The sequence below is a fragment of the Malaya genurostris genome, chromosome 3 (assembly GCF_030247185.1).
Source record: "Malaya genurostris strain Urasoe2022 chromosome 3, Malgen_1.1, whole genome shotgun sequence".
Lineage (NCBI taxonomy): Eukaryota > Metazoa > Arthropoda > Insecta > Diptera > Culicidae > Malaya > Malaya genurostris.
In genome coordinates, this window is record NC_080572.1 from 239,269,315 (window position 1) to 239,286,907 (window position 17,593).

General features: G+C 36.3%; 1 long non-coding RNA gene across 1 annotated transcript; it reads right to left on the reverse strand.

The window, feature by feature from the left end:
- Positions 1 to 464: 464 nt before the first annotated feature.
- LOC131434921 (uncharacterized) lies at positions 465 to 15,440 on the reverse strand. Its single transcript, XR_009230414.1, has 2 exons — positions 9,122 to 15,440; positions 465 to 8,986 (listed from the first exon to the last, which is right to left on the reverse strand). It is a non-coding gene; the product is annotated as an uncharacterized LOC131434921 (long non-coding RNA).
- Positions 15,441 to 17,593: the final 2,153 nt, after the last annotated feature.

Below are 17,593 nucleotides of genomic sequence, written 5' to 3' on the forward strand. Positions count from 1 at the left end.
TTTCGCGGTTTTCATTGCATAGTTGCATTTGCATATCATTTTTCAAATCTGTTTTCTCCGTTAGATACTGATCAAATTTAAAACTAACTCAAGACAGCTCTACGCCTAAACTTAAGCAAATCGTTGGACGGCTACAATGGGCTGATCATGTCATTGAGAAGACGCACAAAGTCCTTTTTTGAATCTGATTCGGTAGAAACAATAAGAAGGGGAACGAGGATTGATTGAAAGGTGTTGGAGGCTTGGACCGAGTTATAAGAAGACTAATCCATCACAAGATTATAGCTAATAGGAAAGGTAAATTTGATAAGCACATAGATTCGTATACGATGCCCTGTTTCATTGGAATAAGTTCTCAAAATTTACAAACAGAATTTCTAACGCCTCAAGATGACATTGAATAAATGATTAGTCGAGCCCGAGGAATTTTTTTTCGGATACAGTTCAACAACACCAAACAACGATTTAATCTGGGACTTGATGCATGAATATTTATTTCAACGATTTCGATAGACACACATTTTAAATTACATCCATGTGTTACAATTACCATTTAATTGTTTATAGCCATGACCATTTCTCTGACTACTACTAGTATTTGATTAGTTAATTTTTCAATAGCATATAGTTTTCTTACAGGACTGCCTACATATTATTATTAGTATTCAAGTAATCATGTTGATGCATTTGCCAATCGTTTTACTGACAGTACCATCTTCTTTTCGTAAAACTGTACCTGTTATACCTAGTACTACTACCACTTTTTACTCAATCTGTATCCGATTCGTTTCATTTCACGTAATTTTACAAGGAACATTTTGCCGATGCTATGTTTACCCCCCTGGTGTAGGAATCCGCTAGGATTCCTGCTGATGGGTGGCGGAGAAAAATGGATGAAACTGAAAGTGTATTCTTGCACTTATAGTTAGAGTTTATTAGTTTATTAATTGCTGTGATTATTATAATTATTATGGTACAAATTTATTTCTTAAATATTATTCATCTATTTGCTTTATGATGTGTTATGTCAAATGTTTTCTTTATTATTGCGAATCTGCGCGCGAAACTTCTTTTGTTTGTTTTCATTTGATTCATTTCAATTGTGACACGTTTATTTACTCAGTGTAACTGTTGGTATGTGCAGATGACAACTTATCTAGTAGGCTACTTATAAATTGATTCAAAACTCATTACATTAATATTGTGCTCGAGTTGCGCTAACTTGATTATTTTGGTGGAGTTTAAGCAGTGCGATAAATATGAAGCGAACAGAGGAAAATTCTTTACCCGTTGTTTGTAAAATCCTGTATGTTTCTATACCACTAATAAGTTAAACCCGGTTTTAATCTACCTAGTTGTGTAATGATGCCTATTTCGTTAATTTGCATCATTGTGTCATTTTAAACGAAAATTTCTAATTTCGAATACTCATCACCTTATAATACTAGAACCTAAAGGAGGATCCGAATACAATTTAACTGTCACCTATGGGACTATAGAATCTTTCATTTGAACCATACTCATATATGAAAATTAGTGTACCCATTTCTGAAAAATTAAGAGTCAGTTTTCACAGTGAGTGAATTCCCTTTCTATAAGATAAAGGCAAAAAGGGAATTGAATAAAATATAAAGACTGATCAGGAAAATAAATGGCGTCACCGTTACTTCAGTAGGCTTTTGTATGATATGGAATTCGCTCTAAGCAAGCGAAGCGTTGTTGAGACGTCTGGGAAAACTTGATTATATGACCGCAATGGTTTTTGCCTTCCTTTATGTGTTTACATTTTTGGAAATCAATAGGAGAAAATTCCATAATCAGGATTTTCAATCCAATTTGGCTATGAGGTATATCTCAGAAATGTCAATAAAAACAAGGAACTTACCCGAAATAGGTAGGGAATCTATCACAACTGGTGGTTCACAACTTTTTTTCATCACGGACCTCGTTTAATAGCTAACTGCGGACCCCCACGTTAAAAATAAATTTAGTGCGCTGTAAATATTTCTACACTCTATTTCGGAAGCTACATAGTAGCGCCCCAGGTGAACGACCAAAAGGTTAAAGCTGAGGTAAAATAAATTATATTAATAATAGTAATTCATAGTAGTAATGGAAAATGATACACAATGTGAGAAAATGACAACTCCTTGAATTAAAAATCATATTAAATTGAATTTTAAGCAACAAAAAAACACGTACTGCTAGAAGGAATTGTTGACAAAAAACACTTGCTCATGAAAATGACTCGTTGCTCTCAAGATTACAATGTGGCAATGGCTGGCCAAGTTGGTTTTATATTTTATGGTAGTACCAAATGGGAACAGACTAAAAATAATTGAAAGAAAAAGCTAAAATGATATTCCACGAGGAGCGAGTCGATTTTGAAGAGTGGTCGGCTCACATGTCAGAGGAGGCTCAATGGATAGAGCAGTTCCAGAGAATTGAAGAAGTTTGAACTTTATGGAATAACATTACGCATTTTTTTTTTATTTTGCGATTCCATTCCGTTCCATCTATTTTTCGTCTATCTAATGAAAATTTGATTATACATTTTCGTTCGGAATATCGGTTAAGACTAGAGATGGGCAATTCGTTCGCGAACGGTTCAAAACAACTAGTTCTTGTGAAATAATGAACGATCAATAGTTCTTTTTTCGAGAACGGTAGTTCGTTTACAAGAAAAATGAAAAATGCTCTTTTAAAATTTGTGCGTCCTTTTGTTTTTTTTTCTTCGCTTAACCTAAAAAGCTAAGTTCGTTTAGTCTTTGCACAAACATACCATCTGTCAAGCGAACGAACGAACGGCTCTGGAGAACTAGTTTTTATCAATAGAACTCTGCAGTACTGAAAGGTTTTTTGAAATGAACTGTTTTTCTAGACATTGCGCTTCGGTGCGAGCCATGAACAATGTTCTGCAAGTTAAAAAAAAACTGTACGTCTGCCTGGCGAGTTATGTTGAACTGCTAAGTGACATAACAGCTCAACATAAACTGTTGTACGCTTACCAGCCGAAGACGAAACGTAAAGTGAATATGATGTGTTTTTCCATTCTTATAAAGAACGAATATTCAATCATTGTAAAAATTGAATTTTTGAGTGCCACATGTGATTCAACTCTGTCCGTTGAGATGGTCTAACTGATTTTCATATGGCTAAATGCAAATAAAATTCTTGTGGTTCCATACAGAATTCCCGAATTCTATCTGGATCTGCTTTCTGTTTCCGGATATGCGAAGTGATTCTGCACTGATAATCTTTCTTGGGGAGAAATCGCTCATTGTTGAGCTTTTCAATGATCTACCCAAAATTAGGTAGGAAAAAATTGTGGGTGCCATCCAAATTTTAAGTGAATAACCCATTTAGAGATTTCAAATATCTCCAAACTGGGTTTCAAAAGTCTGTAAATCCGAAAAAATGTATGCGGGCTTTCATTTCTCCATAGAGTTTGATACACAAAACTGGTTTAGCAAGCAAAAAAGGGGCGGTCGTTTCAGAGGTCTGTAAATTATGACGAAAGCCTGTGAAAAACTCGAATTTCAAAAGTCTTCAGCAAAAAATGTCTGCAGCACTTTATAAGAAATCTGCAGATTTTCAGGCAAATCTGCAGATCTGGCTTCTCTGAACCGATTACTCTTTTCAAGTTCATAATGGGAAGTAACTATATCATTTATTACCTAATTACCTAAAAATGTGGAGATACACTTCAGTTGATTTTGGATAGGTTTCTACCAAGAATTAGGAAACAGCATGTTGTTTTATACAAAGTTCCAGAACTTTTCAGGATATAACACCCGGGACCAGTAATATAGGGTGATTTGTGAAAAACATATGAAATCCTTGCTTTAGTCACCAGGATGTTAATGATGTCGCTATTCAAAGTATTTTCGGAACCGAAACCAAGGTCAGTTTGTACTACATGGAATGAAAAGTCCCGGGCCACTCACAAAAATGACCTGAATACTTTCGAACCGTGTATATTTTTGTTGAGAGCAAGCCTCTAGATTACACCCAATACCAAAATTCATGACAATCTATCCACTAGTGCTGTTTAAATAACAGCTGATCGTGTCAGACGAGTTCTAGTTTTCATCAAGCTACAGAAAAAGAAGCACCATTTTATTTATTCATCCCCCGTATTCTCCAGACCTGGCCCCAAGCGACTATTATCTGTTTCCAAACCTAAAAAAATTTTTGTCCAGGGAATGGAATTTTCGTCGAATGCTGAGGCCATTGCAGAAAAGGAAGCCTATTTTGAAGGCCTTGATAAATCTTTTTTTTTTTCAAGGGAATCAAAAAGTTGGAGGACCGATTGGTCAACTGTACTGCCCTAGATGGAGATTATACTGAAGAATAATAAAGTTTCATGATAAAAAATCGACTTTTTCTTTGTTAGGCCCGGAACTTTCTATTTCATATAGTATGGCCATCAACTAATAACAACTATAAATTGAAAGTTTCATAAGTTTTATATGATTTTTGCATCAATGCTTGAGATTTTGTTCTCTCATCATTCAACAATAACGAGTTTAACCTTTCTTGAGAAATCAAAATCAGTTCCATTTAGGTGTATCCGACAACTAACTATCAGGTATTTCCAGTACCGATGACCGGTATAGCCGGAATCGGTTCGTTTGCCCATCAACCAACAAGACTTCTAAATAGGAGCTTTTTTTTAATAGTTGCCACATGTTTTGTATTGTCATTTTATAGAACGGTTTGAAATTTTTGACACTCATCAACATGTTATTCTGGAACCGGAAATCGAATCTTAATAAATAGCACAGCAGCCTTTAAGATCCTTTCACTTAAGTTGAATTTCTGCGAAAAATGGTTCAGAAATCGCTAACAAATCAAAGTGGGAGTCCATTTTGAATTTGTTCACCTTTATTGCCGGTGGTTCTGTTCATGTTTCCGTCAACTAATTGTTATCGGCAAACTAGAAGAGTTTATCAATCAGTCAAGAAGTGTTTGCTTATTTTGACCAAAGATAAACTCAAGGGTACGATGTCCCTTAGGATCCATTGAAAAATGTTGGGTGAGTTATCGAAACATTGTCATAGTTTTTTTAATGTTTTGTGCTGTTTTCCCACCTCACCCACTTCACAATTTCTTTCCAGTTTCCTTTTATCCATCCCTTTCCATCAGAAAATTGATGAGAAGCTACGGCAAGGCACAAATCACTAGGGGAACGTGCCACTTGAGCCAATTAGTTATGATTCCTGATTTCTGATACAACGCATATAGCGAATGGACGCTTGTTGTTTTGTAACAAATGATGATTTTACTTAAACTGGCAATTACCTGAGTTGATCGAAGGGTCCTATTCAATTGATACATGAGAAATCGCAGATCACTCCATCTTGAGTTTGGATAAATATTGGAACAGTAGTCGTGAACCAGTGAACTTAATAATGGTGAAATTTTGGTGACCCTTCGTTAATAAGCGTCGACAAACTTTTGAAAATGACGGTAAAATACCATAGTAACAATGTAAGTTTGGAAGGAAGTAAACTTATGCAAATGTATCGCACAAAATATTTGGTTACTTCCATCCACTCTAGTGCCTGGTAGAATTAGAATATAACAAATTAAATAGATTCTTAGTAATAATTCTAATTGATTTTCGCTTTACTGTTTCAAGATCCTCTCGATATGCAGCAAAGTATCATGATTTCTTTCACATTGCAACTTAGGGTTGATTCTGCATAAACAAACATTGTCATAGTTACGACGTATGTAGCGTTACGACGCTTGTTGTTTTGTTTAAATAATAATTAGATTTTTTATCTTCATGTCACAATTGAATAAGAATTCAGCCTTGACAGTTCGAAATATCAAACAATCATCTTTACACTTCGCAACCAGCCACTTTTATTTAATAAATTTTTTAAACAAATCGAATCTAATCGTCAACAAATGATTTTAAAATCTATTTGGTCATCTCGCCCAAATCGGTTAACGGTCTCTTCCGTTTGTCAACAGACAAACAAAAAAAAACTCTTTTTACAAACAGTACTGCTGAGCTTTAAAAATGTGTTCATCCGATTGAGGTTAGCAGTGACGGTAAAAACCCTAATTGAACTACAACTGATGGTGAATCGAGATCATCAACCGAGGGGATCTGATTGAATTGTACATACAAAATCATAGACCATTTCATCTTGAGTTTATTTTTGTTTTGACAACGTCGCTCGTATAAGATAAAGCCTGAGTAAATTAAATTTTTCTACTTAATAACCTGTAATTCCGGAACCGGAAGTCGGATCCAGATCAAATTCAAGAATTTTCTATGTAACTGAAAGATTTTTCATTCTAATTCATGTTTGTGAAATTCGGTCCAACCAGTTATGATTAAAGTAAGTCGATTTTTTGATATTTTGAAAAAAATAGCAGGCTATGAGATTGTAAGGCCTTTCATTTGAAACTACGATTTTGAAAATCGACTAAGCCATATCAGATAAAATTGAGCGCACATTCTTTCAATTTTTTTGGAACATATCACTCTGTACTTCTGGAACCGGGAGTCGGATTCGGATGAAATTCAGTTGTGTAATATGGGACTAAAAAAGCTTCTATTTGAGTATAAGTTCGAGAAAACATTTTAACCATCTCCGATTAAATTGAGTGCCACATACATACACAAACACACGCCGATATTTTGCGATCACGACGAACTGAGTCGAATTGTATACTCGGCTCTCTGGGCCTTCACTCTTATCAACCGCTACCTAATTTTAAGTCAAAACCAATGTCAACTGAAGTGCATCTCCTCAATTTTGGGTAACAAGTGATGACCTCAAAATTTAGGTAAATGTAAGTTTAGTACAAGTGTTATGCCATAACAAAGCACCCTACCCATTTTTACGATCAAGTCAAAGTTTGAGTAGATATCGACCTAATTTTGAGTAGCTTATAGAAGAGTTCAACAATGAGTGAATTTTCCTCAAAACATAGGTAAAAATGATTTTCAGTGTTGGTTAAAAAGTCGGTTTTCGCGGCGATTGCATAGCCCTTCTATATGAAAAAGGCGCACTTAAGTTTCTCAGGTAGGGCTAAACCGATTTTTCGAATCTGGGATTCGAATGGAAGGCTAACAATCTAATAGAAAATTCCTGTATTTTATTCAGATTCGACCACCGGTTCTGGAATAACATGGTTAGTTACGAGTTACTTTTTGCGTCAAGTGTGCTTTATAAAGAGTGTTTTTAAGAGCTTTCTGATTTGAAAATTGAATAAAACACATGTCAAATTATGAAATGAGGCCAATTCACCGGACCATTTCTCGAAATTATGTTGTCGTTGAAATGTTCTTTCAATAAGTTGGTTGTTTCGGCCGCAGTACGACAAGTGGCACCATCCTGTTGAAACCATATTCCATCCACATCCATATCTGGAAGAATTGGTAACAAAAATTCATTGGTCCTGATTATGTTTCGATTTCTATTCACGGTAACGCGTCGTCCTCCGTAATTTTTAAAGAAACTGTCGTTTTCTTCGACACTGGCCTGAACGACAGCAATATTTTTTTCTATACGAACGATTCCCATTCTTGTCGATGGGTTGGCATTCAAAAAAAGAAAATATATACCGTAATTCGGTAATTACGTTCTTTACTGTGGTCTCAGATGGACGATTATGTGCACCATAAAATTCCCGAAGTTCTCTATAAACAGTTTTAATTGAACACTGATTTTTAAAATAAAATTTCCACGATTTGGAAGCGTTGTTCTGGAGTTTACCTATTCATGATGATTTGCCAAACAATACTGAGTAGAGGCATCATTTTACACTGTCAAGCCAACTTTCAAACAATAGAGTTGAAAAAACAAACCTACTAAAAAATACTCTTTACAAATGCTATGCAATCACTATGAATACCGACTATTGATCTGAGATGAGACAAAAATGTGCATTGTCTTGATGGCCGATTTTCACAAACTAAATTCAAACTAAAGGTTTCGCGTTCTTTCCATATACTGATAATGAAATTCGTCCGGATCCGACGTCTGGTTCCGGAGTTACAGAGTGATATGTGCGGAAAAAAGTTACAAAATATTGCACAAACTTAGATTTAAATGCAAGATCTTAAAACCTCAAAGACTGCTATTGGAATTAAGCGGAATTTATGATGAATTTTATTTTTTTGCAAATGGAAGTTCTGTGGAATCAACTAAAATCATTGAAATAATTAGGAATGAGTATTAATCATGATGTCTTTCTGGGTTGAATCGAAACACGGCGGACAATATTTCTACTGAAGTGTTAGGAATTTGTACACTGTTCTTCGATTGAATTTAAGTAATTTCCATATGGTTCAGAGTTCAACTGATTAGATACAAATATATTTTAATAATCATTAAACTTTTCGTCGCTCTTCAAATATTTATCGCACTTTCACTGTCAAGATTTGCACTGTACATATTATGCTCTTTCTTACATTAACAATTAGATATGTTCGTCAAAATACTACAACTCGTTTCAGGTTGCTAATTTGCACTGGTTATCATATAACATTATAATACTGTATTGTTAAGCATTGCATTGGTTATACTTCACGAATCTTGCATTACAGGTAGCCAAAAACAAAAGAAAAAATCCTTCCGACGTTGCCGGACAACTATCCCAGCGCGCGCCCTTACAACACATCCTCACTAACCACTTGTGCGGACAGGACTAAATCTGTCCAACTGAATCGCCATGCCGGCTTCGGACGATGATTGCCTGCCGCCACCAAACTGGACGACAATAATCATTGCTTCCATGACCTTCATCGTCGTCGTCGTCGTCGACGTCGTCATTGTCGTCGCAGCTGACTGGTTCATCCCTCCCAACATCATCATCCCGGTTGGACGGTCGGTGGCAATCAACAGTTGGATTCTGACCCTGCCACTGACCAGCACCGGAACCGTCACGATGATGAAACGGTTGTAATTGAGCCGAAAGCAGCTCGTCCTCCGAGCAGCGATTGTTCTCCGAAACCGGACTGGACATCGGCCACGTGCCATTCATCGTTCGGTCCGGTTTGGTGCGCAATTGATTGATACAAGCAGGATAATGTATTTCTATTGCTATGAGCTAAGGTATGTACAGAGATATTTACACAGAGTAAGGCACTTACATTGAACTTTTGGCGGACGCGTAGATCGCCATCACTTTGTATCTAACCGTTTTCCAGCAGCTGGCCACCATTGTCGGATTGGCGCCGGCTAACGGCTAAATCTGACCGTTGGTAGTATTTTTTTTTTTGGTCTGGTAATTGAAATTATTTTTTTTTCTGACTCGACCAGTCAGACCACACAAGTCTCGTTTTCAAATGCGTCCGTTTACGGTTGGGCTCGCCTGCCTAATAACACCCTTCACGGTCGCATGTCAAAAATTACGCCTTGTAGGACCAAGCCAAATCCACACACACATATGTACCGAAGAAATCAAGCCGAAGAAAAACCGTGATTTTCCTTCGTCTTTGAAAGAAACTCTCACATAAAAAGTGCTACTTCTAGAATCAGTACGCCTTCGTGGAAAAATCAACCGAAAAATTTCCAACCAATACCGTGAAGATTTCGTCTTAAGATTGGCAAAACTAGAAGGGTTTCCTTGGTGTTGGTACACCACAGTACATAAGCCAATTCGCAGCCCGAAAAAGGGGTTCGTTTTTTCATCCCTTGTGCGAATCTCGCTAGCAAATAAGATATTCTACAGCGATGAAAAAAAAACATCCCGCAGGAACCCTATCCCCTTCCAACATTAGAACATTTTTTGCACCCCTTTTCCATCCGTCGAACGCCGAATAAAATCCTGCGATTGGATGTAGCTGTCTACTCACACTAACGCAACCGAGTTCGCGTGCCGCAGCGCTATAGAAGTCGTATAGAAGACATGAGACAGCTCTGCCGGTCCTACCGAGTACCGACGGACCCAATCCGGGAGTGTGCGCGCGAGCTCCGAGCTCCGAATCCTTACTTGCTGAGAAGATGTAACCCTTCGTCTTGTGTTGCGTTTACCGGCATCTTATAACGCTTCGGCGACGCTGATAAAGGAGACGCTACTATAGGGAAAAGAATCTTAGCGAGCAAGTGTTGCCTGTTTATTGTTTGGTGAATTGAGCATTTATCATGTATTATTTTCGATTACACTTGAACTTACACTTATTACCAATGAAGTTTGTTGTTATCGCAATATTCCTCATTAAAATTCTTATAGACTATTTTTCATTGAATCAACAAATACTTGGGTTTGATTCCCAACCCGGCATAATACTTTTTTTTTATTTATTATAGCAAAGTACCAATCACATCTATCGATTCACTGGATTCAATTAATAGTTTCGTCATCGTCTTTTTATTGTTTCGTTTAAAAGCAAACGTAATCAGAACAATAGAAAAAACTGAGCGAATAATGTCAGAGACATAACCGTGATGACGTGAATACGAATATAACAAATGGTTTAGTGTTAAACATTGTCGTGCGTAATGCGAAAAAGCAGTTCGAGCTGGAATTACCATATTAGGGTAGATCGTGGCTAGTTGTTTGAAGGGCCGAATGACTCTTATGAAAAGGCTATTATGCCTGGTGTGACATCTATAGTGATTTTGGTAGGGTATCAGGTCCGTCCCATGTGTCGACATAATTTCAGGTGTCGTTTGGACAGGAACAAGTTTGATCTGGGTGATAATTGTGGAAAAATAGAAAAACGGCTGTCTCAGTCTTATAACAGTTCGGCTGAAAAGTTCGTATCGTTTAATTGAAACACACATTTTTTTTGCAAAAATTCATTTTTTTTATTCAACATAATTGCCATCAGAGGCGATACAGCGATTATAGCGATCTTCCAACTTTTCGATACCATTTTTGTAGTACGATTTGTCCTTTGCCTCAAAATAGGCCTCAGTTTCAGCGATTACCTCTTCATTGCTTCTAAATTTTTTACCAGCGAACATTCTCTTGAGGTCTGAGAACAGGAAAAAGTCACTGGGGGCCAAATCTGGAGAATACGGTGGATGAGGGAGCAATTCGAAGCCCAATTCGTTCAATTTCAGCATGGTTTTCATCGACTTGTGACACGGTGCATTGTCTTGATGAAACAAAACTTTTTTCTTCTTCGAATGAGGCCGGTTTTTTGAAATTTCGTCCTTCAAACGCTCTAATAACGCTATATAATAGTCACTGTTGATGGTTTTTCCCTTTTCAAGGTAGTCGATGAAAATTATACCATGCGAATCCCAAAAAACAGACGCCATAACCTTACCGGCCGATTGTTGAGTCTTTCCACGCTTTGGGTTCGGTTCATCGCGTGCAGTCCACTCAGCTGACTGTCGATTGGACTCCGGAGTGAAGTGATGGAGCCATGTTTCGTCCATTGTTATATATCGACGAAAAAAATCGGTTTTATTTCGATATAACAGCTCCAAACACTGCTCAGAATCATCAATTCGTTGTTGTTTTTGATCGATTGTGAGCTCACGCGGCACCCATTTTGCACAGAGCTTTCTCATATCCAAATATTCGTGAATAATATGTCCAACACGTTCCTTTGATATCTTTAGGGTGTCAGCTATCTCGATGCACTTCACTTTACGGTAATTGAAAATCATTTTGTGGATTTTTTCCACGTTTTCATCGGTAACAGCCTCTTTTGGACGTCCACTGCGTTCATCGTCTTCGGTGCTCATATGACCAGTACGAAATTTTGCAAACCACTTACGAATTGTTGCTTCGCCCGGTGCAGAGTCTGGATAACACTCATCATTTTTTGGTATCGGCGGCACTTTTTTTCATCAAAACCTCGGACAGTAAACAGCAATCGTTTGTATCAAAGACTGAGACAGCCGTTTTCCTGTTTTTCCACAATTAACAAATAGAAATAAGAGATTAGAATAATAAAAAATTTGAAAATTGTTGATTAAAGAGAAAATTTTAATGTTTAAGGTTTCAAATACCATCACAGTTCTTAGTATTCAAAATTTCTGATAGGAACCTGCGTGGATTTTTTTTCTTCGCATTTGATTGTTAATAACTTTTTTCCTGGATTTCATTCAGTAAAAAAAAATTGGCACATATGCTCAAAAGTTGTAACTTCAAGACAGCGCAAACCGTTTATCCAAAAGTCTAACCAGAATAAGAGTACAGAAATATCTCATCCAACAATCCCCGGTCTCCCATACTGGATACTGGATCTGATCTTACCATATTTCTAGATCTGGACCTGGAACTGAACCCGTAATATGGAAAGTTCAGGTCCGGTTCTAATTCCAGGTGATCTGGATCAGTAATTTGGTAAGTCTAGTTCCACTTCCAGATCCAAGTACAAGTTCAAGTCCAAATCCATAAATGGAGTTTGCGCCAGACCCTGAGTTCAGCATTGGTAATGAATTCTGGAACAGAATTTTGGCTCTGTATTCTGAAACTGCACTCTAGTACTGAATTCTGTAACTGAGTTTTTGAACGAAGCTCGGAACCAGAATTTTGGAACTGGAACTGGATTCCTGGACATGAATTCAGAATCTGGGTTCCGTAGCTGAATTTTAGAACTAAGTTCTAGAACTGAATTAAGAAACTGAGTTTTAAAATTGTATTTTCAGCTAAATTAATTTCCGGATTCTGATTCTGGATTCGGGAAATTAAATTTTGAATTAAAAATTTGAGTTGAATTTTGGAACTAAATTTTTTCCTGGGTTCTAAAATTGGAGAATTTAGTTCCAATTTCAGCATCTGAATTCTAATCCTGGATCTGAATTTTACAAGATGATATTCAAATTGATCTATGTTTTAGATCAGAACTTTGGAACTGAGTTTGCTAACTGTAACTCTGTAACTGGGTACTGGATCTGAATCCAGGACACTGGAATGCAGGAATTATCGAAGCCGGTTTCTGAGAATAAAAAGCGGGTGAGTAATGTCAGAGACATAACTGGATGTCGTGAATACGAAAACAACTAACATGTTCCTTAACACTTCCGAATATCAATTAGTTGATCAATTGTATGTATTATGCAAGCATACCCATTTTTCGCAAAAACAAAGAAGGCTTCACTTGATCTCGATTACTGTGAATTTCACGCAGCGAAAAGTGCACAAATCTAATCAAACTGTTCTAGATTTGCATTAAACTGAGGATATTTACCTTCGATTTGCGAAGAAGAAATCCTAATAGTTCTTTAGAAAACTTTTAGAGCCGTTCGAACGGCTGATTTTGTGTGGAGGGGAAAGTTGGCACCACTGGGAGTGCGATGCGGTGTCCTCTTAAAAAAGTATAATTTCAATGTGTTGTTTGATACGTATATTTAAAAAATTGGTTGAAATAGTTATTTTGAGTAACTGTGCAAGTGTGGCAAGTGTGTGTTTAGTAGTGAGAGTGGTATTTATTGAATAATATTGATCCGCGAAACTAAAGTTGCTAAAACGGAGAAAACTGTGAATTTACCGCCCCAAAATTCAACGATGTTAACCTGTCAATCGATCGAAGCGCCGTCTGCATGTCCTTGTCGGTGTTGTCGGATTTCTATGGAATGTGTGAAAGTTTACAAGTCGATCGTGTCATTCAGACTGAAGGTCTAGGGTTGGTTTGCAGCGGACCCATCCGCGCCTTATGAATTATCCTCTTTGATACTCGTTTATACCAAACATTTCAGGAAAGTGTAATTTTGAACTATTTGAGATTATGTCACAAAACTGAAAATTTTATCATAATATTGTGATCATATTGCCGGAATGGAATGTATCAAAAATTATGTTGATTCGTTAGATACAACAAGAGATATTCACGATCAAAAACTTATCTCTCTCTCAGAGGGTAAATTTTGAAAAGGCGTCCCATAGTAAAGTAAGTCGTATTCACGACAAAAAAAAACAGATAAATTTTGGAGCGAGATTTGGGAGCTGAATTCTGAAACAAAATTTACGAACTGAATTCTATAGCAGAGTTTTAGATCAGATTTTTGTAACTGAATTTGGTAACTGTATCTGTAATTCCGCAACAGAATGGCCTGGATGAACCTGGATTCGAGAACTGAATTTTGAACCGGAATCCTGGATTCTGGAACGCGAGCATGATCAGAATTGTCGACGGGTTAGAGAAAGAGAAATAAATTTTGGTGCTTAATTCTGGAACTGGATTCTGGACCTGAGTTTTTAAACAAAAATTTGGAGCTGAATTTGGTAATTGTAATTCTGTAACTGAATACTAAAACTAGCATTTGGAACCAAATTCTGGTTTCCGGAACGCGGGAATGTTCAAAATCGTCGTCCGAGTTTGAGAAAGCCAAGCTTGCGACATGTTTCTCTATTTGATGTCGATTGATTCCTAAAAACTTAAAAAACTTTTATTTTTAGTTATTTGTGATAATCCGTTACTACTGATACTGTTATCATAAATTGCTGAACGTGTGTGTGTTGTTGTTATTATATGACGAAGTTTGATGCATTATGATTACTGTAAGTCAAACACTGCATAACCTCGCTTCAATCTATTTCGCTCTTGGGGACTCGAGTACGTAATTCAGAAATTTGATCTTGGATCTATGGTAAATATGATTTGACTCTATCGACTTTGCATCAAAAATTATCATTATTGGCTGCAGATTAACATTAGCTGCTGAGGATAAGATTAACCGTACCGCTTTTTTGTTAAAAAGGAATTGATGAACTGCAAATATTGATCAAGTTCTAATACTACAAATATTGATTAAAAATCTAATACACGTTTTTCGAACAAACACCAATAAATCGCACTTCAAGTCATTTTCTTCTGCAAATTGATTCACATGGTTTGATGGTTACTCCGTCCCACTTGAGCTTTAATTTCTGTCTTGGATATTTCATGGGTGGCAGCATACGTGACGAAAGATTTGAAGTTACTGCCAAAATATTTTCAAAGTCAAGCCGTCATTATTGCGTTTTCATACGCCGGAGCTCTTCTCACACTTCTAGAAGTAGGCGAGTAGTATTTTCACAGAATGTTATGGCGTTTTTCTTTGAAAAACACTCGTGGCATGGGTTGCTCTGGTTTTGCACTTTCGAGCAGAAATGGCAATGAAACACCGTCAGAATATTGCATTTCTGTTCGAAAAAGCAAAACCAGAGCAATTCACGCCACCACACAGTGGTTCAAAAGCGCAATTTCACGCTCTTAATTGATAACTCATAGGATCGTGGTTTTTGAGGTACAGTATCTTCAGCAAAGTTGCGCAGAATGATAGACGCCATCTTTTGGCAAATTTTATTCATGTGATTAATTCCCCTAAAAGTGAGATAAACATTTTATTTTTGCTCAGGGCCAACATAGGGGCTAAGTAACTTCGACAAAGTTGTGCAGAAAGTTATTTCAAACAACTTTGCTGAAGGTACTATTCCCGTAACTTGAGTGTAATTCAAGATGTAATGTATTTTCTGAAAAGGGTGTCCAAAAACCAGTTTTTGTAAGAAAACATATATATTTTCAATTTATATGAGTTTTTCATATTACACAAAGTTTCTCATCTTTAAAAACTACACAACTTTCTCGAACATACTATGCTGCTATCATTTCAGTTTAATGAAATATAGCAATTTTTCATGTTTTTTTAAATAAAATTCCAACTTGTCTATTATCAAAAGGCGCAGGAAGGTGCAGATGAGACTACTTACATATTAAACTACTTCAAAAGAGCTTTCAAACCGTGGTTGAATTACTCGTCTGCGATCGTCTGCAGGCGAGATATGTTCTTTTCAATTATGCTTGTCCTTGACATTTTCAATGATATGGTTCATTGTATTTCAGATCAGATTTCAGTATATATTCGTTACCATGGAAACTCTTACAATAAAAGGTTTTTATGGACATCGCAGTCTACAAATAGAAAAGTTTAGTAATAATTACAGACGGTGTTTTTAAAGTAACTGTCCGACGTTTTTTAAAAGTGAGATAAGAAACCACGACTTTGAAAAAAGTCATTTTTTGGTAAGTTTTTTCTATAGAAAAGCTCTGTGGATAAATATCTTCTATTCATCAATTAAAGTGGAGATCGATAAACGCTTGCTATATTGTACTGTTCATAATGATTAAGAAGTTTCATTTATACAAATGTCGGGAGTATTATACACGCGAGCAATCCAGATCACTTACGAATCGGGATCCCATGAATTGGTAATTAGTTTCATTGGATCCTTTGGTTACAAATATTCGTGAATGGCCAAAACAGTCCAAGAAGAATCTGTCGAACGATGCTAAGAGTCTTTTAGCTGGTTAAGAACATTGCCAGCTATCAAAAAATAAATACAAATAACTGAAACATGAGTTTTGATCATACTTTTTTTCTACCAGAAGATGACATAACTTAATTCGATTTGATTATGACTTTTTTTAAAGTCGTGACAAAACAGTTACGAAACTATTCAATTTATAGACTTCAATGTGCACAAAAAAATAATATTTTGTGGCAAGTACCATAGTAATGAATATATACTGAAATCTGATCTGAAATACAATGAACCTTATCATGGAAAATGTCAAGGACAAGGGTATTTGAAAAGAACATATCTCGCCTGTAGACGATCGCAGACGAGTAATTCAACCTCGGTTTGAAAGCTCTTTTGAAGTAGTTTAATATGTAAGTAGTCTCATCTGCACCTTCCTGCGCCTTTTGATAATAGACAAGTTAGAATTTTATTTAAAAAACATGAAAAATTGCTATATTTCATTAAACTGAAATGATAGCAGCATGGTATGTTCGAGAAAGTTGTGTAATTTTCAAAGATGAGAAACTTTGTATAATATGAAAAACTCATATAAATTGAAAATATATATGTTTTCTTACAAAAACTGGTTTTTGAACACCCTTTTCAGAAAATACATTATATCTTGAATTACACTCAAGTTACGGGAATAGTACCTTCAGCAAAGTTGTTTGAAATAACTTTCTGCACAACTTTGTCGAAGTTACTTAGCCCCTATGTTGGCCCTGAGCTAAAATAAAATGTTTATCTCACTTTTAGGGGGATTAATCACATGAATAAAATTTGCCAAAAGATGGCGTCTGTCATTCTGAGCAACTTTGCTGAAGATACTGTACCTCAAAAACCACGATCCTATGAGTTATCAATTAAGAGCGTGAAATTGCACTTTTGAACCACTGTGCACCAGTGTTTTTAAAGAGAACCGGCATTAGCCTGTTTTGTTGATAATACTAACATCTAAATTAATTTCGAGACATAGAACATAAAACAATTCAGGCTAGTTTTTGATTGTGAGTAAATAAATAAGATAAAAACGCGACCGAGGGGCATGAAAACAACTTAATTTTCTATTACTGTTTATTTTGAGCAGGACACTATGATTGTCAAATATCGGTTGAATTCAAAAGTACTGTTTTTATATTTTTAGTCTTCGCAATTTCCGTAAATTTAGAAGTTTTAACAGGTAAAACATATTTTGTCTACGTTCAGGATACTCCCACTTATCATAGTAAATCAATTTAATCAGCTTAAGCTTCCGTTCCACTGGAAAATCTGCTCCCAGATTCTGCTAGCCACAAAAGCTATCAAACCACTTGCGTGACTCTAAAAGCGCAGTTTTTACTACAAACTAGCAACATATTATAGATCAGTTAAAAATAAA